We start from the raw sequence: 25,602 nt of genomic DNA on the forward strand, positions 1-25,602 counted from the left end.
ATAGTTGTCCAATTAAAGGTTAACTGAGAAGTGATATTTCCCTCTGAGATTGCAGAAGGACGAGGACGATTGTTGTTCGTTTATTTTTCATCGCTTTATCGTATTTCGACTCTCGACTTGCCACGTGGTGTGCAGGTTGCTTGAGGGTTTAAGTGAATCCACCACCGAATAATAAATGCGCGTGAAGTTGGGAGCTCTGAGTCCCGTCAATCGACCGGGAAGAAACGATCAGTGATTGACAAACGCCTCGGAGGATTTCAACGCCTGAACGTAGATACCGCGTGATCGGTTGATAGACGCTGATTACTCTCCGGCGCAACGTCCGACAACGGATCGGATCAAGCAACTGGACTTGATTTGACTTTTGCGAAAACCTTCGAACCCCGCTCGATCTTCCAATGCGCTGAGAGAAATTTTTAATTTAAAACAAAATTTAATGCTCGTGCAACGATAAATTGACGTTGAAGCCTTGCTTAGCTAAAAAAGTAGAGTAGGTAAACCTCACAAACTGATTTTGCGTTGCAATTGCCAAAAAAGGATCGACGATAGCGCAAAATGGTAACGCGTACCTCGTTTTTCGTAATTCCAACAATATTCAAACAGTTTTCTTAACGACACCCGTTTTACTCAATTTTTCTAGTTACTCTAACAAATGAAATTTTTCTCAGTGTGCCAGTGCATTGTTCACTTACGAAGGAATGTGAGTATTCGACGAAAAGACTTGAACGTTTCGTTGTAACATCATAGAACAGCGCGAATCAGACGAGCACCGAGACTCGTTCGTTTCTGAATCCCAGTTGCGAGATCAAGTCGTGGTTTATCAGGTTGGAACGATCGTGAATCGAGACCAGTTATCCACCACGTCATATCAACATTTATCGGTGGGTTATAAAACGTTGGCTGTAATTGTCATTGGCATTAGGTAAGGTACCAGATCACGTTCCCATTCCCATTCCCATTTCCATTCCAATTTCCATTTCCATTTCCGTTCCTGGCCTATGCCCGAGCGTAGAAAGGCCTCACCAATGCACATGCATACCATCGCCGATATACTTGGGTTGCCGGTGTGACCATACGATACACGCGGTTAGCGCAGCGATAACTTAAAGCATTCGAGAACACCGTATATAAACGCGATGGGCGATTTTTGTTTCTCCCCCTCCTCTTTTTTTTTCTTTTTTTTCTTTCTTTACCACGGGCAAGAGGGCGATGTGGTGGGGGGAGGGGACAGACAACGAAACACAATGCAAATGCCGACGCCAATGTGCATCCCTACGAGGGTGGCTTCATGACACGGACTGTTATCTGTGAACCCGACTCCCGACCCCTGCCACCCTCTTCCGCCCCCTCCCACTTTCTCTCTCTCTCTCTCTTTCTCTCTTTCTCTCTTCGGCTCTTCTCGCTTTCCATTCGGCATTGTGTTGCGTTCTCAGCCAAGCCGGGTCGACCGGGTCGGCTCCCCAATTCTTGACACCGAACAACATGTCCACTATACACATACGTTCATCTAGATATCTCGTACTAAAACTTTGTTATTGTCGTATCGCGGCACAAAATTTTCCCAACCAACAAAATGAAGTGAAATTGTGGGGGTTGAAAGAGAATACCGGATGATCCTCGTACGTTGACTTTGTCACACCTCACTCCGGGATAGTGAAAAGTTGAAATCGACGAATACCGAATTCCACAAAAAATTGCATCGATTCCGACCGATCGCGAAAACAAGAGTGATAAAATAATCATACGATACGTATGCAAATAGACGGGGCAAAAAAAAAAAAAAAACAAACTTTGTTCCGACGATTTGCGATAAACGCTGATGAGGTAAAGGGTAGGAAATTTTAGTCATTAAAAACGAGGTCAAGGTATATCATCTAATTTCTCGCCACGGTATCTCCGTTCCTGCACTCAGAGTATGGTATGAAATAATAACGCACATATTTATATATACATATACATATATATAAACATATACACACGTAAACAAGGGGGTCACAGGCAGACATTTACCTCGACATTTACCCTCGAGAAGCTAAAACATAAACGGGATTCTCCTCTCTCGGCATACCGACTAACTGCTACCACTTCCTACGTTCCGTTCCACTGCGTGACTAGCTCTTTAGAGAGAGCCAGGCGTTGAGGAAATTCAGCAACCTTCAGCAGGCCTATCTATCTGTATGCATATCCGTTATCGCCGTATCGCAGGGCAAGGGTTGCGAGGTATTAGAGTAAGCCGCGGTATTAACCCCTGAGTTTAATATAAACAGCGCCGTTTAGGGGTTGAGGTGGCGGGAGAGGGGGGGAGGGGGGGGGGACCACGTGACGGCCGGACAATGCCAGCCTTATCGACATCCTCGGCGAGGGAGTCAACCCCCCCCCCTCCCCTCCTCCACCCCCTCTCGCTCTTTTGCTTTTCGCAACCCCTTGGTGCGTATATCGTACACGAGTGTTATGTTATACGCGTAAATACCAACCGCCAAATAAACTCGCGTGTTCCGCCGTTGTTCTATCTCCGCTTTTGCTCCGTACCTTCCGTACGCACGCGAACAAGCGCCTTTTTTGCAAGGTGGAGTAAAAAACTTGAAACAAAAATAAAGGGGGGGGGGGGGGGGGGGGGCGGAAAAAAAAATTACAACGTCCCTGGTTTATCTCTGCGGCTGTTGAAAAACAAAAAAAAAGAAAAAAAACCACGTTTTGGTCCGCGTCGTACTTAAATACGAGGAACGAATTTTCAAGATTATTTTTATCAACCGCGTATAACAGTTCGTTGTGTAAAAAGTACAGAGGCAAATTGACTCGGTTTAATTTTCTTTTGAAAGAAGAGTACATTTTCTTGACGTGGCAAACGTTTGAAACCAAAAATTTCGTCGAAAAAAATTTTCGCCTTCCAACAACAACTTTCATTTCACAATCATTGTTTCAACTTTTGGTGTAAAGGATTTTCGTAAAAAATTATCAGCCGAACCGTAATCGGAAATTAATCAGCTACGCAGTTTCGAGGTTTGAAACGTATTTTTTTTTTTCTTCTACCACAACGTGGCAATCGCAAATAAGAAATCCGGTTTACGTATAGAAGCTGAAAAAAGTCAACCCTATTCATCACACTTGAATAGGAGAGAAATTTTTCTTTTTCTTCATCTTCTTAAATGTATGAAAAAACGCATTGCGCGTCATAGATAAATTTCCAAACCAGTGTGACGGTGTGCAGGTGAAGGAGTAGATAAATTGTGGACAGTGAAATTGAGAAATCAACCGGGTGGCGGGCGAGGAAGACGAGGACAAAAAAGTGGGAGAAATATAGAGAAAAAAAAAAAATGGAACATCAGTCACGGGCACGTGGTGGTTGTGGTTGACGAGGCATACACGAGGCGTTCTAGTCTATCTCGTAAAACGGAGGGAGAGAAGAGCGAGGGGGAGGGGGAGGGGGAGGGGGGACATGCGGTTTCATCTCGGCGATCATATGCAACCCCCCCCCCCCCCCCTTTTCCTACACCAAAGCGCGGGTGGCTCAATTCAACCTCAACGCAAGTGATTCGGCGAACGAATTTGTGCAATGTAACGCGGTTCAGCCTTTGCGCCAGGTTTAAAATGAGCCGAAATCTCGTTAACCTACCGGCCTCGGGGCTGGAGGGGCGGAAATTTATCGAAATACGGTACAATCTCGATAACTTTCCAGACTCGGGGCTGGAGGGGGGAAAATTATCTAAGTACGATGTCACCTCGATAACATTTTGGACTCGGGGCTGCAGGGGAGGAAAATTATCGAAATACGATGTAACCACGATAACTTTCCGGCCTTAGGGCTGTAGGGGAAGAAAACGAATGAAACACGACGCAACCTCGATAACTTTTCGGCCTCAACACGGAAATATGGCAAAATCGTCACACCTCTACTGTACTTGCGGGCAAATACACACGCCTGACATTCTACGCAGATTGCTCTCTAGTGTTGGTGTTTTCAGCGGCGGATGGCCGTGAGGAGGATGTGGGGTGGTGGGGATGGTACAGCTGACTCATACCCCACCCAAGGCTCGACCGCGACCCAAAGTCGGTTATATCCCGTCACCCTGAATATTATTCCAAACCCTGACAGTGCAATCTGTGAATGCGTGATATTGTCTGTGACGGCACGTGGTATACCTACGAACTCCTGCGGGGCAGGCATGTACATGTACCATAAATATATATATATATATATACAGTGGGTATATTTTATATAATACATGTAAAAATACTCAGGCTCCGGGTGTCGGGGCTACCATGTTTCTATATGCGCAGCTATGGATTATTATATGTACATACGTATTCGCAAGCACGTCTGCGAAAAAGATTTCTTGGAAAGGAGATCGACTCTTACCTTAAACTTCACACGATCTGGTTTTCCAAGCATTCTGGACTCGGGTATCGTGGATCCGCCTGATATCTGAAACGTATAATCAGTAATTTATGTAATTGGGCTAGAGAAAAAAACACACACACACTGGGAATGACGGAGTAATACAAAATTTCAGTGACCCAGGATACGTACAACAGAGGAAGACGTAGATTTTGATGCGAGAGATACCTGGGTATTAATTTTGCTCGAGGATTCGGAATTAAGGTTAAAATTGAGGGTTCATTTGTTCGAGTAAGTCGGTTGGTTGATTATACCTTTGAAATGTGATTGCTGCGAAATCTTACAAAGTCATTGAAAACGATCCGAAATTTCTTTCGGTAATTCAGAGTGATCAAAAAATTGTTAGAAATTAATCTTTGCTAATACAGATTTCTGATCGCTTCACTTCCGGGCGAATGAGAGCAGAGTTTGAATTAACCATTGTAAAAAGAAACTCTCGTGTGAAACGACTCAAGAGACTTTCTCTACCGTAAATCAAATGTACCTTGGATCCTCGACGTCGACGATTCAAAATTTGATGAATCAGTCAAGCCCAAATTTCAATAGCCTGTTAGATATTTATACCGCAATATCGAAATTTTTCGTCATAAATTGAGACTAATTGTAAGAAGAATGCATTCGTACCTTAAAGTTCTCCCATCGTCTTCGTTATTTTCAAAAAATTTCAATATTCGTAAATTTTCTACACATCGAACGGATCAAAACATTCGGAATAGATTTCACAGTAAAAATCTAAAACCAAAGTTCTTATCCCAGAAAATCGATCGACCGATAGTTTTCGAACTTACAAATCGAATCGGTAATCGAGAACGTACGTGCTCAAATGCTGAAATGCTCGATCCTCCCCAACGATCACCACGTGTACACTCGGTAATCCATCATCGCTTAAAAACCGACTACAATTCAAAAACCATCGATATTTCGAAATTCCTGCAAATCAAAAAATTAGTCTCAAATTATCGCGAAAAAAATCTGGCGCACCTGAAACGACGAAGTTGAAAATAAAAAAAAAAAAAAATACCCAAACATAACCTTCCTTATCCCCCGTCCGTATCACATCCCTCGATAATCCCTCTATAATTAAACACACGTCAACCCAATTGGCACGCGATTAAACAAAGTAAACATATATATATATATATATATATACACATATACATATATATATATACATTATATGTATTCTGACAAAGCCGGAATGTGCATTGCCGAAATATATACACATATATACATCGTAGAGACGCTTAAAGGTATCCTCTCCGTCCAAGAACGCGCGCGAACTCGGGACACGAAAAGCGGCGAATGGGGGGGGGGGGGGGGGGAGGAGGGAGCAAAATGCCAAGTGGAAGGGATGCAAAAGAGCCCGGAGCGCGCGCTACTCTCTTGGGACATATATATATATATATATATTCTCTATTGCCTAGATTTACCGCGGTGGCGGTAGCTGCGGCAACGTCAACGGCAACAGGAAAAGTAACGGCAGCGTCGGTCCTACGAGCCTACGAAGGTGGGGGAGGGGGGGGGGGGGGGGGGGGATGGAGGGAGATCGCGAGAGAGGAGAGACAGATTTTATTTACGGGCCGCAAGCGTGTTTTACGGCCCCGTTTGACGGGGGCAAGCTAAATAACAGCCATACCTCCTCCTCCCTCCTCCTCTCACCCCCCCCCCCCCCCCCCCCCCCACCCCCTCGCGCCATCCTCAGCTCTGCCTCCGCGACACCCCCTGTAAAAATAGCACCTCTATCGGAATTCTAGCAATTGTTGCAGCAGCAGCAGCAGCAGCAGCAACTCGAGACAAAGAGAGAGAGACAGACAGACAGACAGACAGACAGACACACGCTCTTCACCGTTCTCTTCTTCTCTTGCGTCTCTCGCGTCGTCGCGCGGCTTGGCTCGTGCCAATATACCCTCCGGGCGTTTCTAGTCGACTGGGCACCACGTGCGTAGCTGGGCTGCCTCCTCTTCGTCGATCCCGACTCGGCGCCTCCGTTTCAAAACGGGGGGGGGGCCCTTGTAGGTTATCTTCTTCGTACCGCGTCGGAAAAGATACTTTTTATTGTGGATTATGAACGGTGAAGGAGAGAATTTTGTGTCCATGGGTTGTAGACGGTTGAATTTTGTGATTTTTTTTTATCTTTTCACGTGTTAAATGATGAAGTGGAGAAACAGTTTTATTGGATAAGGTTTGCTCTCGTTGAAAGCGGAACGATATTTCGAATTTTCAGAAAAATTGCATACTTTCGCAAACATTTGTTGCAAGTAACAATCAGACAAACTTTATTTTCGCGTTTGAATCACTTTTTTTTTGAAGGAGAAGATGAAAAGAAAAAAAAATAAATAAAACCTGAAGTTTGTTTAAATGTCATTTCCGGTAAATATTTGAGAAAATAGGTAATTTTTCGAAAAATATCGTTCCGGGTTCAACGAAAGCAAACCTTATCTGATAATACTATTTTTTTCTTTTATTAATTACGTGGAAGAAATTAACATTTGACATCCAGAACCCGGACACAAAATTCGCGTTGACCGGTGATTATTTACCAATGTAAGGAAAGAAAAACGTAAACTTTATAAGTAATAAATGAAGATTTTGGTTATTATTCGATGTACGGAATCAAAATTTATTTATCTAAAATATTAACTAGGGAAAAATGTTTTTTTTTTTTACCTGCGTTATTCACGTTGATATTGCAAGTGTGAAAAACCGGTGTCTTTTTATTCAACTTTCGAACTGATCAACCGATCGAAATAACCCCATTTTTCTTTCCAACAAGCGATAGTTAGATTTTTCGAAAAATCGGACATCAAACCTAGTATAATCCTAGTTTTATAAGATATTGAAGAAAAGGTTAAAATAAATAAATGATCAATCGTACATTCAATCTATATAACGTCAAAACTAGTTCTAAACCGACTATTTTCTCCGATTACTTCATTACACTTTCAATATCCAAAGATAGTGGAGAAGATCTATGTATTGTAGATTAATAATTTCACAAATTGTGTTCGTTATTCGTGACTGAACCGTATCGATTCTCTTTTTTTTTTCTCAATTTTTCATTTTAAATATAACCCGACGAAGGAACATAGATGTGAGATTCTTCAAAGTTTTTTATGTCGTAAAGTTGTTTTCTTTTTTTTTTTTTTTCTTTTTCAAACGTTTTTACTTTTCGTGATATATTTGTCTTTTATGCTTCAGTTTTAAACGAAGGCTTGCGCGGTGGATAATATAATAAGAGACGAATAGAAACGGTAGAAATGTATAGGGCGGATATCAATTAGCCTAGTTTATATACCAAGAGCGAGGCAAGTCGAGAGGCTTATAGTTTTGGTCTCGTCTTTCAAAGAAGCTTTTATTCCGTCACACGCCGAGCTTACCGGACTGCAAGCCTTAAATCTTATGTCATATAATGAAAAACGGCGAGGTCTTATTTCTATTTCCGGATGGCGCTTGAAACTTTTTTTTCGTTCTCTCTCTCTCTCTCTCTCTCTCTCTCTCTCTCTCTCTCTCTCTCTCTCTCTCTCTCTCTCTCTCTCTCTCTCTCTCTCTCTCTCTCTCTCTCTCTCTCGCACTAGCATCCGTGAGAGTCAGTGGACTTCCCTTTTTCCTTCTTTTCAAAATTAGGATGAGAAATAACCGTGTCGCAACATGTTAAAGGTTTTAACTTATCGTCACGTTGTACATTCATTTTCTTTCGACGTTCGGTCAAATGTTTACTTTCCTGAATGAGTCTAGAATTCTTGATGAAAAATTTGTTTTTTAACGATCCGTGTCGAGATGCGTGAAACTTCGCCTCTTCCTTGTTGTAACATTTCTCTTTTTCGAGTTTTCTCAGACAAACGCGTGTACCAAAGTATAATGGTACTACATTTTCCGATCCGATATACCGCGAACGATTTTCTTCTTTTTTTTTTCATCATCGATGCTGCATGAAAATTCCGTCGAAACAAAGAACCGCGCGGTAAATGATGAAGAAAAAAAAAAAAAAAAAACAAAAAAAGTTAGCAAACAAGGAAAAACGAAAGATGGGAAAAAAATTCAAGGTTAGTGTAAAAAATCGCGTGCGTCGAATACGCCTTGTACGTATTTTTGCCATTCAAACACCGAGTTGCAAAAGAAACTGGTAGCAGAGTAGCGGAGAGCTAATGGGCTATCAATTTATCACGACAACTGAAACGTTTTTCAAGTGACAGGGAGAGACGCGCAGTTTCTCTCAGGGCGTACATAAAGAGAGGATCTGAAAAAGAGTAGCCAAACGCGCGAAAAGTTGAATCGCGGGAGGAGGAAGAAAAAAAAAAATAAAATAAAGTAAAAAATAAAAAATAAAAACAAAAAAAAAAAAAAACTGCAAGAACGGGGCAAAGTTTTTTTTTTTTTTTTTAAATAAAAAATCGCAGATCGCAATCGTCAACGGTAGACAAATGCAGTTGGTGTCGTCGTTGAAAGGAGTGCTAAGAGCGAGAAAGCCGGCACGGATATCGTTACAAGTAAATAAAGACATAAATCGAAAAGGCGGTCGTAAATCTAACACGCGTTTGTTCCTCATTTAAAACATCCCGAAACTCCAGCGACATCAGGACCGCCTGATGATATTCACCGACTTTTGTTTTTGTTTTTTTTTTTTTTTTATTTATTTTTTAACCTCGACGGCTATACCAAGCGTGGAATATCTTCGTCTACTTTTTCTTTTACTTTTTTTTTGTTTTTTTTTTTCTTCCTCATCCACCAACCGCAGCGCTATTAACCCCCTTCTAAATTCCAGCCGTACTAAATTCCCCGCCATTAATCAACGGACATGTGTAATCGGTAAACGAAAAGCTCGGCTAATTTCAATACACGCAAACCCCAGCAAAGCCACGTGATCGCAAATTCTTCTTCCAACGAAATTCCCGTCAATTCTTCGTTTACACGTACACCGAGAAAAATGTCACTTTTTACAGTAACTAGAAAAACTGAACGATATGAAAATAATTAAAGACCGAGCGGCGACCGGAACTAGAAAATTTTTCTCAGTGTACGAATAATAATAATTACAAATTAAGAAAAAAAAAAAAAAGAAAGAAAAGAAAATAGGAAGAAAAAAAAAAAATAAAAATTTTCAAACGCAAGAGAGAAGAAAGAAAAGCAAAGCTTAATCCCGTGCGGGATGCGGCAGCAGGTTGGTGCAGTTGTGGGAAATAGCTCCGATACAGAAGAGGGAACAACGCGGCTGCAGCAGCAGCAGCAGCAGCAGGGTTTAATTAATCTGATTTACATCGAGCGATCCGAACTACTACGCAGGGTGACAGAAGAGCCGGGCTTCGCATACCTACAAAGAGCAACACGACGAAACTGTGTAGCGTATAACGTAACTTCCTAATAGGGCTCTCATTAGGGCTAACTGCTCTTCCGAAATGTTGGTTTACTCGACGTCCACACATCGGAACCTGCACGAGCGGACAATTTCACTGAAACATCGACAGACGCACGTACATGCGTTTATCGTCCCGCGTGTAAACCGATTCGTGAAATTTTCAATCCGTGCGTAAAACCGCAAAACAATGTGAATCAAACTTGTAACAGTTTGTCCGTTTTTAACCCTGCGTTGATCTTCTGACTTTTCGGTTTCTCGTTATGTCGAGGGCTTAACAACTTTAAAAAAATTTTCCATTTAATCAACGAGTGAAAATTTTGTAGTTCGAACTACCGGATCATCGAGTATAAATGTTATACCGATTCCCTGAATTTTTTTAACAAATTTTTGACACTCCTAAGCGTGTTAAAAAATTATCAAAAACGATTTCGGCGCAGGGTTAAACCGACATATTGATCAACGAGAGCGTAAAAGTGTAGATTCTGACCTCGTGCGAATTAGGATATCATACGAACTCGAATTCTCATTTCCCAAGATTTGCACGCGATATTTTTCACGATAAATGTCACAAAGTTAGGCGATTTTTACCGACTGTTGAAAATGACCGAAAGACGCTATATTTCTCAATGAATGGACGTGTTCGTTAGAAAATAGCGAACCATTTCTCCATCGGTAGTGAAATATTTTTATATAAATAGTAAGTGGGAAAAAAAATGTTTTTTCCCTGCAAGTGAAGAAATTTTTTTGCGATTTTTCTAAACTTATTAATTTATTTGCAATATTTGAAGTCTTGAAGGATAAAAATCTCCTAAGAAAAATCCGGTGTTGCGTACAAAAATGTTTGAGCAACGGTCCATTGTGAACTGACTCTTCCTTAGATTTTTTTGTAAATTTTTTTTTTTCGTTAAAAATGGATCTGATCGATTTTCAACACATCCAGAAGAATGTCTACAAGAAAAAAAAACACCGTCAAATTTACTAAAACTATATTTGTTATATATATATATATATATATATATATATATATATATATATATTGTAACGTTCTATGACGTTGCAAAAATTAAAAAGGATTCGTGAGCTTATTTAATGAGACAAATTAAAGGCGCAAATAAAATTTTGTGAAAAAGCTTCAATAGCAGAGAACGTGTTTCTAGTTTAAAGTCTGAAACAAGACTGTTTTTACAATAATGTTGGTTGACGCAGCAACCTTATTCTTTTTAAAGACATAAGAGGTTTGTAAACTTCTTTTATCTATGATGACTACTAGATTATTAAAAGGGGGTAAGATTTCACCCTTTATAACAATATATATATATTAAAAAAAAAAAAATATGTGACTTTCATTGAAGACTGAAATTTTTATTCCAACCTCGTTTTTCTTAGTCAAAAGACATGACTTTGATATAAACAAAAAAAAAAAAAATTTCTCAATCAGATCGTTCACCATATCAGGTCCATATCAGAGTCGAAAAATTCTTTTGCCGTGTTCAGATTAAGTATACAGAATTTTACGTGCCAAATTCTGCGCTAGAAATTTCCTATAAATCCCAAAAAAAACGACGAATTTTTTTTTTTTCGCCCTCATTTAGCAACATCTTCATTTCACATTGAAACCATAACCCGTTTTCCGGAAAATGTTCGCTCGTCCAAGTACCTGTTTCATATTCGATCCAAATTTAAAATAAAAAAAATAAGAAAAAGAAAAAACAACTTCGTCCGACAGAAAAAAAAAGGTGAAATTATTTCTTCATCACGATCGCGACATCGGGGTTGAGAATTTGTCGCCCTACGCCAATGCAGGGACGTACAATGAGTGTATATAGGAGTTTTAACGGTGAAGTGTCAGGCCGCTGATAAGCCCAAGGCATTAATTTCACGCGGCAGTCCCCCATCCCTGTCCTCGTCACCCTCGTGCAGCGGTGGCCGAGGCCTAATACAATTATGTTATAACCCCTTGCCAACTCTGCAACCCCCGAAATATCCCGTGCAGAAATGGGGTTGCCTCGAAGTCAACGACGTTTATCCCAATTTTGTATTTTACCTACACCTTACGTGTTTCGGGCAAAAGTCAAAAGTCGTACAATGTCGTATGAATTATCATCGAGTACTGCCGAAAATTTCATATAAACGACACTGAGAAAAATTTCTAGTTCCGGTTACCGCTCGGTCCTCAAATATTTCCATTTTTTTACCACAATCGAAAAATATTGTTCTAGGTAGAAAATTAAAATTAGTTTTCTAGCCGTTACCGGAAACTCTGTCATCCGTTAATATTCTTTCTCATTACGATCACTGTTGCTAGATTTTCTTGCAACCGTTGCGAAAATTTAATACCAGTGTAGCGACAAATTGACGTTAAAGCCTTGTTTAACTAAAAAAGTAGAGTAAACCTCAGAAACTGATTTTGCGTTGCAATTATCAAAAAAGGATCGACGATAACGCAAAATGGTTACGCGTCCCTCGTTTTTCGTAATTCCAACAATGTTGAAACAGTTTTTTTTAACGATACCTGTTTTACTCAATTTTTCTAGTTACCGTAACAAATGAAATTTTTCTCAGTGAACGAAAGTTCAAACACCTGCAAAGGTAGAGTAAACAGGGTCAAATTATTGATCAAAGTGTGTTTTTCCACAAGTAGCCACTGAAAATTGCAGATCTTTCGATTTCACTTTTTCAACCATCGTTTACATTAATGCATGCACAAAATGGTAAACTAAGAAGCTATATTCGCTCATTTTTAGTCACGATACCAATAAAACGACTCGAGTGTTTTCAACAATAAAAAAAAAAAAAACTTTTACATTTCAAACGGTCGTATTATTTTCTCTCAAAGGTGCTGCTGAAATGTAAATTTTTCGAATTGTTCCACCCTCTTTATTCGACCTTGCCAAGTTAAATGAAAATCGTGAGTCATGAAACTGGCGCTTCGTCATTTTGCGACAAATAAGTACGCGCGAACAAATATCAGACTAAGAACAATGAATGTATAATAGTTAAAAATAAAATGTCTATATATACCTATATCGGTGTAAATTGTACGCGAAACGTACGTACGTCTTTTTTTCTCGCGAAGACGGTAAAATATTCAGGTGAAAATTTTTACCCTCGGGCATAAAAAAGTAGGAGAAAAAAACCCCCAAAAAAAAAAAAGAAAAAAAACGACACGAAAGTTGAAAAAAAAAAAGAGGAACGTGCAAGCTGCATCGGAATTGTTCGATAAATCTTCGGGAAGCGGATAAACGTAGATATCGCGACGTTCGAACGGCGTTGTAACGCGATCAGGTTAGTCGATGATCATATGCGACTTGATAAATTGTGCAAACTGTTCGTTAGCTGATTGTGCGCCGTGACGTGACGTGCAGAACACGTTCAACCGTAGGCGATACACGCATACAGATTCCTCGCGTATCTGAGGTTTCGGTGATTCGGGGTGCTGCCCAATGAATGCCCCTCATTTCCATACTTCAACCGTTCGCGGTCAGCGAGAGCGGCTAACCAGATTATTTAACCCTTTCTCCCCGGCCGTCTAATGCCGAAAAATTGAGGGCAGACACCCCGTGTTCTCACCTCGGCGAATACGTGTCAAGCACGATCCCCCAAAATCCGATCCACGTTTCAACGTGAATTGAGAAATTTAATGAAGAATTTTCATGTTCCGTCACAGGGGTTAAACGCGCCATTTTCAAATTCGTTTTCTACGTCATTCGGTAAGATGAATGCAAAATCCCTGATAACAACATTCCGAGGTAAAGCGTGAAAAATCTTTCAAATTCTTAAGCCATTGTGCAAACTGATTTTTCGAAAATTCTAACTCTCTTGATGAAAGCATTTTTCAAGTATAAACTCGCATCACTTTTTACTGTATAAAATTTATTCACGCTACCGACAGAGATATTCTTTATTATTAATCGTTGATACAATCTAACGAATGTTTTCCTTTTCCTCGGTAAACAAACGAGTTCTTAACTAAATTTTTCCGGCAAAAATTCCAGTATTTTATTTGCGAGTAAATCAATGATTCCCAACAGATTTTCAATCAAACCTAAAATAGTATTCCGATTCTTTGATAAGCTTGATAAATTACCGCAGTTCAAGCTTCCAAGCCGATCAAAAGTGTCCTTAGATTTCCATAAAAAGTCGAAATTCCTTAAAACTACAAGTTAGTTTCCAACCCTGCGCAAAGAAATCCCTGATCGGAAAAAAAAGAAAATAAAAAAATCAACCAAACCTCTAGATCAGCACCAGCAAACGATCCTGCGCACCGACGTTGTAGTTTTCATCGCACGTGAGGTAAATCGTTACAAATCATTGAAGCTGCGGAGCTACGCGTGCGTATACACTATAAAGCGTGTGAATGACAGCGGTTCGTTATGCGAGGCACGCGCCGAGTCGAGACACGCGTAGTCGTTGATCGAGCATGTGCCGTGCAGCAACAGCAACAGCAACAGCAACAGCAGCAGGAGCAAGCGTGCCCGCTTTACTCTCGAGTTAATCTTCAACTCGGTTGAACCACTCGCGTCAATATGCTCGCCGCCTCGTTACGAGAGGCGACATTTATTCGACTCGTGTTCGTCGCGTTCATCCTCCTCCTCGTCTTCGTGTTATCCAGGTTTCCTTCTCCTTTCCCCATTGTAACGATAGTCGATCTCGGCGACTGCGTTTTATCGAAAGACTTTTCACGGAAATGGATAAATCATGCTACGTATCGGTGTAAGATATGTCCTGTCAAAATTAACCAGTGTGGTGGACTTGTACGGATAGAACAATTTTTAGCGTCACGTGAACGCCGATAATGTTGAATTGACGGCAAATCATGGTTGTGTATAAGTTCACGACAGAATGTTTTTTACGGTGTATTATAAGGAAAAATTGTGCGATTGATAGAAGACTTTGGATGACGTTGTAACAAACAGAGAGACTTGAATTAAGTGTATCAGTTATTCACCCTGTTCCAATTGTTGACCTTTTTGGTTGTAGCTGTATGATTCTTACAGTTAGTTCCAAATTGACGAAAAAATCAATGCCTAGCGTCTGACCCTCTACACTGAGAGAAATGTTTAATTTGTGTTGTCAATTTATAAGTTTGTAAAATAAATGGGTCAATAATTGGCAAATTTACCTTACGCGTAAGTGGGTAGATATCGGGAATTCTTGGACGGCTTGTAAGAGGAATATGGGTAATGGTACTGAAGGAATAACGGCCGAGTCGATACCTATATTATACAGACATAGATCAGAAGCGAGGGGAATCGTTCGATGCATGTCTTGCCGAAGGATGAGAGGGCTGGAAAGCCGCCAGGCTCTGGAACCCGGCAAGTGGGTAATTATTAATCGTTATTTTCGCCAATCACGGCCGTTTATCTCGAGGCACGCAATGCCAATTATCTATCCCCCAGCGATTGGCAAACCCGCGCGAAGAGAGCGAACTTAAAACTCGGATTCTCCCGTATATGTATAACTTGCGATGCTTCGTCGTCGGTACGAATCGAAATCCTCCGCATACCGTTTGCATGAGAAATTATAACAGTCTTCGAATCGTTCTTGGATAACAATTAGGTATCACTAATTGCAACGAAAATTTTTTCCGCGCCATGCGAGGTGACCTCAAAGTGATTTCAAGTCACACGAAACCGCATCGATTCACTTCGAGTTATAATTCGAGTGATTTGATTCCGTCTAGATTACTCAAAGTCGTTTTGATCAATTATGTGAAGTCGTAGAAATTCCTCAAGTTATAAAATTCTTGCACGAAGACTCGATCCCAGAATTGAAATAAAAATTCTTTGACATTCTGTAGCGATTGTGCGATGAGAATTCGACGATTAAGGTGCAAATTAGTGAAGAGAAAATGAGTTTGGTAGCCCGAGTCGAAAGTTTGTCGAAATTTGTAACTTCTCATAATTTTTATCTTCCATTGTTTCGACGTTATAACTCAATAGGCCGTGTTTGAGAAAGAAGGGGGACCATAACTTCTCACTTACACCGTGGAACCGGATCCCCAACGAGAACGACGACAAGCGGCGAAGCTGGTGATTGAAATTCACCCTTTCACCGAACGGGGATTTTCGCCCAAGAATCGTAGCGCGCGAATTGTTTGTCTGAAACAAAGTTATAACTGAGAGTAAAAACTCGGCGGTATGCCGCGAGTCGGAGTGGTTTTAACCGCGTAGTCCGAATCACATTATGCGGAAGAATTAGCAAAATCGGCCGGCAGTTCCAACGAGTGAAATTGAACTTTGAGTGAGTCTGATAGGGGGAAAGTCGACGAGGAAAAGAGAAAACGGTGGCAGCACGAGGATTTGAAAAGTGGACAGATATCGCGAGGATTGTCATGTGACGAGATGACGGAATACTCGCAACGGTTTTTCCTTCTCCGTTATTGAATTTCAGAGACGTCGAATGAATGGTATAAATTTTTAAGCTGTACGTGTATAACAGTCTTGCGAAATATTCAATGGCGATCTGCCGCAACGCGGCGAAATGACGTCGCGAAATGTATATAATGCATATACGTGTATATATATGTGTATACATATACATATACGTACGTATTGTATTATATATATAGGCAGGGTAAAAGCCGTGACAAAAGTAACAAAAGTAGGTATACATTCGGGGCGAGACGACGATCGGAGTAGCTTGAATAAATATCAATCATAAAAACGACGGTGAAAAATATTATTTTCATATTCGGAGGTATTTCTCTTATATACGGTCGACCGGACCGCCACCTGGACTCGACTATAATACCCGTAATCCAATAACACCGGCGTGTCCGCCCCGTGCAAGATCACGTAACGCCACAATGAGCGCACTTTAGAAACTCGCAAACTCCACCGTCGTCCGACCCTCCTGGACGCCAACGGTACCTGGACATCCGTCAAAAGCTGGAAAAAGACCGTCCGTTGATCGATCGCCAAAAACCATGAGCCCGATCGGCGATCGTAAACTGTTTTTCAATTCTCCGTTTCAAAATTCGAATCGTGTTAGGCGTTTCCTTACTGTTTTCAAACTGGCGTGTGGCCGTTTCCATTCGAAGAGTTAGAAGGTGGATAGATAGATAGAAACGATTATTCGCTCTGTAACAAGTCCCATCAGGCGGTATATGCAGAAAACACCTACAAAAATTAATTGTCTACCTACCTACACGTGTGAGATACAATAAATCCGTCAACAAATTGAAACTATGGTTGAAGAGGAATAACAAAAGAAGGAGATAAAAATAGATAAAAGTAAATGGAACAAAAATGAGCAATAAATAAACAAATGTAATAATAAATAAGAAAGAGAATTATCAAGTTGAGAGATAATAAATAAATAAATAAGCAAAGAGGTAAAAATCTGAGCAAGAGTATAAAAAGAATAGTTAAAAATAAAATAAGATTAATTAGGACAGGAAAATTGATACGAAACATTTTAGAGAGGGAGAGAGAGAGAGAGAGGAGAGAGACGTATTTCTGACTCCCGGAAAGTAACTGAATGTTTGAAAAACATTACGGAACCACACCCAACTTATACGTTATAATATCGAACTGCGCTTGGTAGTGAAAAAAGAGTAAATTTTGTAACAACGCATGAACCAGAGCACACATGTAAATAACACGAAGTGCGTGAAATCGTCAAAATGATTACAGATAACTCCAAACTCGTGGATCGAGTCCGGTACACGATGAAATTCATGACCAGGGTGAGAGCGTGAAATGGACAAAAAGACAGAGAAAAAAAAAAAAAAAATTAGATTCAAAATGGAAAACAGTGGAAAGGGAGAGTTACGGGATGGTCTCTCGCATCGCTGGCAACTCCGGAGTTAATTTGACGCACGAGGTGCGCAAGAATGGATACAGAGGTATACATACATATATATGTGTGTGTGTGTGTATATATATAAATATATATATAGAGAGAGAGAGAGAGAGAGAACACTGCGCAGCGCCTATCGGAGTATAGGAAACGCAGGACTGACAGCCGCGTGCGCCAAATCGGATAACGGTCCAACAATAGGTTGGGAGGTTAAGCGTGTTTACCATTCACTCCAGGACCTATTGACGCCACAATGGGTCGCTCCGAGAGCCTTTCAGTTTCCGCCATTGACAAAATGCGCAAGACTTTTCCGCCCGTCGTCGTCTCCTTCTCTTTCTCGCTCTTCCTTCTTCTTCTTCTTCTTCTGCTTCTTCATCCTCCGCCTCCTCCTCAACCGCATCGACGTTACGTGAAAAAGCAGCTTCTCCTATTCAACGGTCTAGACTGAACTCAACGGCTGTAACCTTCCACTTCTTCTTCTTCTTCCCCGTGGCTGCAGGGACCGAGTCCTTCACTAACCGCCCACGGCCACAATGAGTGTAATCAGCCAAACAGAGTGCAAACAAAATCGACAACAAACCGTATTTTCTCCGCGTGAAGCGGGCAGGATCTTTATCTCGTCGATCCGAAAGGTGCGGGACACGAGGTCCGACGGGCGGCAGCTGCAAAGTTGGCACGAGCACGTGGCAAAGAGCACGCCCATCGACATCTAACAAATATACCTGCAGAGTGTCCAACGGCGAATGGATGCATACGCGGCTTGGCTTCCCCAACGCGTTGTCTTGCCGAAACGGTGAGCACCAGGCCCAAAACAAGGCCCATTCTTCCTCCGGCATCCATTCTCCTCGGACACTGTCCAGCATTACAGGCCTGCCCGAGTACAAATCATGGACCATTTACTCCATTCATCGCAACGTCGTTTAACAACAAGATGTAAAGACGACGCGAGGCCGGACCCTTCCACACGGTGTAAACAAATCCGTGGTAAATGCGTCCCGGAGTTGCGTTTCCAAAGCATTCAATCCGGATGAATTGCAATAGGTCCTTCCCACTTGACGGTGTAATTGATCAGCCTCTCAAACAACTATCTACAAGTTATACAAACGCATCCGTGGATTGGTTAGTAAGTGATTTCGTCCGTGCGAGGATCACGAGGATGGAGACTCGAACAACTAACACTGCGACACTGAAAGTTAGCCGGTATCATCGTCAACGCCAGATGGTTTTCCTCGCCACGTAGCGGAGACATGCAGCGCGAGAAATCCACGCCGGGCCGTAAAATCACGGTGCATCACACGTACATCTCCTTAGGGGCTGCATATACCGGTTTCCCGAGGCCTCTCGCAGCGCCAGGAGACACGAGGAGAGGCGAATAAGAAGCATCGGTAGGAAGCGGGAAGACGCGTTCGCGGTATGTGGGAGCCGAGGATACACGTACGAGCCGAACACGCTGGACCAGGTACACGCGGAGGTGAGGGCCTCTCGGGCTGCAGCGTATCTTGATAACCCGACCTCCTCCGGCACTCGGTCTCGCTCTCCGAGTCATCTTCTTACTCTCTCCGAGCCAGGTACCTCGAACTGGCGAACCTTGCGAACCTTGCGAACCTTGCGAAGCATGCAAACCTCTCGCTGCTGGCCAACGGGCAGTGATCCACAGCCGAGGCGAAAAGCCGGGTCGTACACCGAGGTCCGAGTACCCAAAAGAATTTTCGGAAACGAGTAAGGGGCTCGTTTGGAAAGCGGTAAAAGCTCCTCGGTAAGTCGGGGTCGAGACGGTGGTCCGCGATGTTGGTCTTCGTGATTAAGCGCTCGGTCAGTCGGTGCAATGACAACCGCTGAGGGATGGTATCTGGTCAGGATATCTGGCTACAAGCTCGCGACACGAAAGTTAAATTGAATGAAAATCACGCTTGATGCACATCATTTGCATAATGTCCCTCCCCGGATCAATAGACGCGGTTCCGATACCTGGCAGATACTAAACGAGCATTAGGTAAGCGCTGCCAGCTTAGCGGTGGTAGGTGAACAAATCGGGCCCCAGACCCAATCCTTCCCAGTCTCTGGACACGTTGTTGCGAACGCTTTAATCGCCGATTCTGGAGTCCAAACGCAAGTTCCTCGGCTCTGCACACGTGCGAAAACCCTGCACACGTCGTGCTTGAAGAAGAATGGACAAACTCGTTGCCGGTTAACCGTTAATCCCGACGTACTCGGGTTTAATTAGATCTGAATATATACGAGAGGGAATAGGCATGTATACCCGGCATAGTTGAGAGGCTGTTGCGCTGAGTAAGGAGCTCCTCCTGCTGCCATGCTGCTGCCTCGACAAACCAGCACTACCACTGCACTTACTGAAACTTACGTTACTCCGTTCTCTACAACTCCCGGGGTCTGGTCATCGTATACCACCACTCTTCGCCTATCTGACTGTAAATTAATGCGAATGGACACAGCGGGTGACCGGTCTAAAAGAGAACACCTTTGGAATGCTTCGAAAACTGGTGCGACGAATCAGAGCTGAAGAAACTAATCACGCAACTACAATACCATCGATTGAAAATGCTCTCACAAGAAGAGTGAGTACAATCAGGCCTCTGGGTCATGGATTCTGCTCCAACTTCCAGGGTCCTATCCTCGACTTAAAACACCGAGCTCATGACATGTATTTTCATCTAATAAACCTCTCTTCGCTCAGGTTAAAATTTATTGCATTAACAGCAGATATTAGTTTTCACTAACCTGCCTGACGGTGTTTCGATCATGCGATTTTATCAGTTCAACAACTACACTTTGGGGATCTCCGTGCATTCGACCATCGAAACACCCCTAGAGAATTTTCAGCAGTACCGACAACCCGGAAGCCAGATGATTAACTCGTTGTCAATCCAGTCCGTCCATCCATCCAAAAGTGAACTACAGATACAAGATTAGAAGAACATTCTTGCGATGCTCCGTTCGAATTGGGGTGTGTTACGGATTCAATGAACCATGCCGTCAGAGGGCTAATGATCGGATGTCCCGCTGTAGACTCGAGAGTTTCAAACAAGGATGTAATACGTAAGAGCTGTCAGTCGGTGAAGCTTCTTTTTCGAGTTTCACCCTGTATAGATGTGAACGAGTACCTGAAGCTACGTAGGTAACGTAAGAGAGACCGGGAGTGTCGAGTGAAGCAGCGAAGAAATTGAGGAGGAAGGTTTTGGTTGTGCGTCTGTGTGCGTGTGTGCGAGGTCGTTACGCGGGTGTTTATGGCGCAGTGGTACGATTCAGGGCTCGTTCGGACCTTCGGGATTTCAGATGGTGTGATAACCAACTCTTATATGCCGCGACCTCCGCCACGCGGACCCCCCACCGTCGAATGAGAGACATTTCTCATCATTTTCCATTCACGCTCTCTGAGTTATGCACCGTGCCGGGGCTTCCCCAACAATCGCTCGATTTATTAATATCCCACTACTTTAATGAATATTATTTCATATTTTATGCCCGTATAACTATACGCATAATGTGTGCATTATGTACACACGTACGTCTAAACCCATACATGTGTGTATAATGTATGCTTGTAAGCATGCGAGTGGAATTATAGGTAGTTCGCTTTGGCCACAACCGAACGATACGAGCAGTAACGATACGGCGGTATATTATATGGGCTCGGTAACTATAACCCACAGCTTGACAACCCGACAATGACCACTGGGAAAGCCAATTCTAATTTATTTAAGGTCCTCCTAGATTGGCTCAACCTTTTATCACTTAGACCATCGTTCCAACTCAGTCGAGTTCTAATTTTTTTTATGTTTCTGTCTCGTTATCGTTTGTCCGGATACCTCTGACTATGAGAATTGAATCGTCTCGACTTAACAGATCTGTCAGAAATATTAGGCTATTCTATAAAAATCATTCCACGACAGGCTGACCACATGTTTCGTACCAAACATCGTCTGTTCTGTAATATCTTGAAAAAATTATAGACAGTAAGGTGACGTATTTGTATCGCATTAAAAATCAAGCCGCTCTCCCCTACTTTACTCTCTCAAAGTTTTGTCTCTTCTCTTACAACACAACGTTACAAATATACTGTGTAATAATGAATAAATAAAGGAATAGCTATAACTTTAAGCAATGCGTATGAAAAGTCATTCGGAGCTTCTTTGGAAATACTCTCAACACTCAAGAGTGATAACGATATTAATAATGATAATACAACAGCCGGGAGGACTGGCTCAGTTTTCGTTTCATCGTACTACGTATATAATACCAAGTAATATTTCATTCCCTCCCCGCGGAAACTGCAGACTCGTTTGCGTTATACTAAGAACACTGCGGTTAAGTTATTAAATTTATCTACCGCACGACTTGTAAAAATAGATTTCGTTTATGTTTTTCTCTTTTATTTTACAACGTACTCCTCTCTTTCTGGTCCCCGTCATTTCTTTTCTTTTCTCTTTATCTTTATCTTCTTACATATTATTTTTATTCTTCGTTTTTTTTTATCCCTCTCTCCCTCGCTGCTTAACGACGCGAACACGCAGAATACGGCTATGAGCTCCCCTTCACCTCCCCCACATTTACTTCTTATTCTCCGCGCTGTTTTTTCACCAGCCCCGATAACTTTTTAAGGCTGATAAATTTCTCAGCCGGGTCTGTATGTATACGTATAATGCCACTATAATCAAGAAACTTCCAAGAATCGACAATAATTAGCTCTGCTCGTTACGGTATGCTTTGTGTATCGAAAAAAGCTCAAGTATTTTATTTATTATTGTTTGGATTTTTTTTCTTTCAACGATTCAGGCGAATTTGATACGCGCATATATGTCCGCTGACCTGCATCACCGACTTCCGGTCTTGGTACCGCGCCGACTCCAAAGGAATGAATTACTGCGAATAGTTCACCCGCCGCGAAATTCTCAAACTGTACGTACAGCTGGACGGATAGCTCCTGCCGCAGCTCCGCAAAACCTTGACGTTAATGGCATGCATTACGGTTAATAATAGTAAAAACAGAAATCCTGCATCAGGTGCGTGTCTCGTAAAAATCTGGTTATAATTACCCCTTGATACGCGATTACATTGCCAGCATTACAACGCAGGCGGCTTCGGTACCTACGCATACCAAGGCTTCCTACTTCGTGACTGCAGCATGCTTATTATTACGCATGTGTGCAAATATTGAATCGTAAAATTCTCTGTGTCCAGGAGGTGCGTTTCCACAGATCCACAGATCTGCAATCAAGCCACTGGTTTATTGGGTCGATATGATTTAATTACTGGTAATTGACAACGCATTTAAATACTCGACTCGTATAGTCCGCGATACCAGAAACTGATATTCCATCTATGCGTTATACCAGGTGTACTCGGGCACTTTAATCTTTACAGAATATACAGGAAAACCGTTCGTGTCTACTGTATTTCTGGTTAGAAGATGGGTAACCGAAGCCTCTAGAAATTCTGTCAGCGCTAACTTTAGAAATTTTTTTTCAACAATTTATCGTTTAAATCAGCCGCAAACTTTAACCCGAATCGAGACGAATCCAATGATACCCAACAACACGTTATTCTTACGGGTGATTAGCGAGGTATCGAATCTTGAAGTCCACGAGCGCTGCGCGACTAATACGCAGTATAAACGCAGCCGTGCGTTGCGCGCACTTTGTGTAATAAAATGCGATATCTCGTTACTGCATCGTCGGAATGATGCGTTGTTGGGTATCGTTGGATTCGTCCTGATTCCCGCTTCAACTTTTTGGGTAAAAAACCTCAAGTATCTCTGAAAAAAAAAATCAATCCCGATAAATAAACCGACGCATTATTCATCGGAGTCGAAAAATTGTAGTAGATCGAACGACGTGCGTTGATTGTTTCAGAAAGCTTAGTCCTCAGAAAAGTAAAATATGGAACACCCTGTACTTACGTTTATCGATATGCGAGTCAATTAACTAGATACAACAGTGACTGATTTCGAGATACAGGTTGTATTGAATGCGACGCGATAATCAGCGCGTTGATATCGACATCGACAATCCGCACAGTCGTAAATCCCGTTAAAAACCCGAGCTGAGATTGACGAAGGTGATGAAAACTGAATGTCTCCGAGCGATTGACGCGTGGCAGACATTATACATCGTAATTGAGCAATTGCTTGAGGGAAATCTCATTTTTATAATTAGCAGCCTGTAATCGTCGCGTCGCAACTTTTTATACACCCAGCCTTAACCAGATTCCAACAGAATAATCACTCCTTCAGGATTTTTCCGTCATCATCCGTTTAAAATGTCCATAAATATTAATTCGGGGATAAATTTTTACATCATTGCAAGACAGGGCCGTGGCTAACCCAGCGGGAGGGGATCAAGTTTTAAACGATTACAGCATCGTTTGACTCGGTAGCGGTAGAAAATCTGAGCGCGTTTTCGGTTTGCGGTTGTGGCGAGGGCGCGTCCGCAACAGCATCCCTCTTCTCGTTCCAACACTCGACCCTCGTTCATGGGGGAATTTGAACCCTCGCAGCGCAAATAATTGTATTAGGTTATATTGTGGTCCGGATAAGTGTGACGCGCACGCTGCTGCATCCACCCCCACCCTCAACCCCCCGAGACACCGCTGACTGCCGGAGATCGGGGCAGGCCATCGGGTTCCGCCATGAAGATAACCCTGAACGCAGGGTATTTAGTATTTCCTATTTAGCTCTACCAACCCTCGACACTCTCGATATGCAATACCCACGTAATTTTTTCTCTCACACCCCTTTTCGTTTCCAGCCTCGGTATGTATTGATCACCGGATGTTCGCGGTATGTACGGTAAAGTTCATTAATGGATTCCCGTTGGCTCCCTATTTTTTTTTTCGGAATCAAAACTGAAACTAGCTTTTTTTTACTACCAAATTTTAGGATGTTTATGATCAACGTATCGTTTGTTTCTCCAGTCACTCTAGTCGTTGTCGAATAAAGTTTACTTTCGAAAGGAGAATCGTTTCAGTTTTGATTTCAAAAAAAAAAATAATGAACCACTAGGAACCCATTAATGAACATTACAGCATTATGAAAAAAATTACAAATAAAAGTGATGAATGTGACTAGGTTGAAGTTGGTAACGAAATTCTGATGAAAAAAATCACTTTTTCACAACTTTATAATGACCGATGGAGCTCAAGTCTGGAAAATATGACTTTGTTCCAATTTTTGACGGTTCACCAATTTCCAGGCAATCCTAAGTTAGTAGCAAAGTAACGATATTTGATTCGACTATAGAAGTGGTTTAAAACGTGCTTTCAACTCGACGATAATCCTTGATACTTTGGTGATCTTTCATTCATCTCGCTGTATTGTGAAACTTTGCCTAGTGGTAGAAAGAAACATTTGAAATACTTGCTAATAATTTAGTTGAAACGGGACAGTTGAAAAAACTTCATATTCTTGTATCTACGAGGCTGCAAAGAAATACGTTGACAATACTAAATTTCACAGCCCAATAAGACCTCAACATTGTTTTATCGTAACACGAACATCAAATTATCGCAAGAACCGTACAAAAATATAGTTAGTACCGAATAAGAAAAAAGAACACATGCTACATTTTTTGCATTATTAAAACTCCAAGGTTCATTCTGATTCGATGACGATAAAAAATGTGAAAATAGTCAAAGAGTGTAAAGTAACCACAATTTGGCACCCGCCCTCTTCGGTGTGAGTATTTTAAAATTCAAACAACTAAGACAATGACTTGAGAATTGACGTCGAGTGATATTATCGTCGCATCAACAAGTCAGATTAGTTTACAAGAGTGGCGACTTTTCATCATAACCTCATACGTCACCGACCGGAGTCTCCAAGCCGTAGGGATAAATGAGTGCAGGGTAACCGTGAAACCTGATAAACAAGACGAATGCCCTGAGACGCGGAAAAAGTCATAAGCACTGTAGGAGAATAACGTAGATGTATGTATGTATGTATGTATGTATGTACATTATACGAAGAATCTCCTCGACGCCGAAGCAAGCTGACGCAAGCTGCGTATAATGGTAGCAACGGTTCGCGGGCTTTTTT

At 41.9% G+C, this 25,602-nt stretch overlaps 2 protein-coding genes across 9 annotated transcripts in view; one reads left to right on the forward strand and one right to left on the reverse strand.

Moving 5' to 3' along the window:
• LOC124306054 (GPI mannosyltransferase 2) overlaps positions 1–25,602 on the reverse strand; it is a 205,076-nt gene that overhangs the window by 121,743 nt on the left and 57,731 nt on the right. For 5 of the 6 annotated variants that reach the window (XR_006908508.1, XR_006908509.1, XR_006908507.1 and 2 more), the window contains one exon: positions 4,358–4,423. The gene's annotated coding sequence lies outside the window, so the exon portion shown is untranslated. Of the gene's footprint in view, positions 1–4,357; positions 4,424–5,786; positions 5,802–25,602 lie in introns of those variants that run through there. The other variant, XR_006908510.1, reaches the window with a different exon arrangement.
• Positions 1–25,602, forward strand: part of LOC124306056 (steroid receptor seven-up, isoforms B/C) — a 98,529-nt gene that overhangs the window by 54,775 nt on the left and 18,152 nt on the right. The gene's annotated exons all lie outside the window — the stretch shown is intronic.

This window comes from Neodiprion virginianus, chromosome 5 (genome assembly GCF_021901495.1).
Source record: "Neodiprion virginianus isolate iyNeoVirg1 chromosome 5, iyNeoVirg1.1, whole genome shotgun sequence".
NCBI lineage: Eukaryota > Metazoa > Arthropoda > Insecta > Hymenoptera > Diprionidae > Neodiprion > Neodiprion virginianus.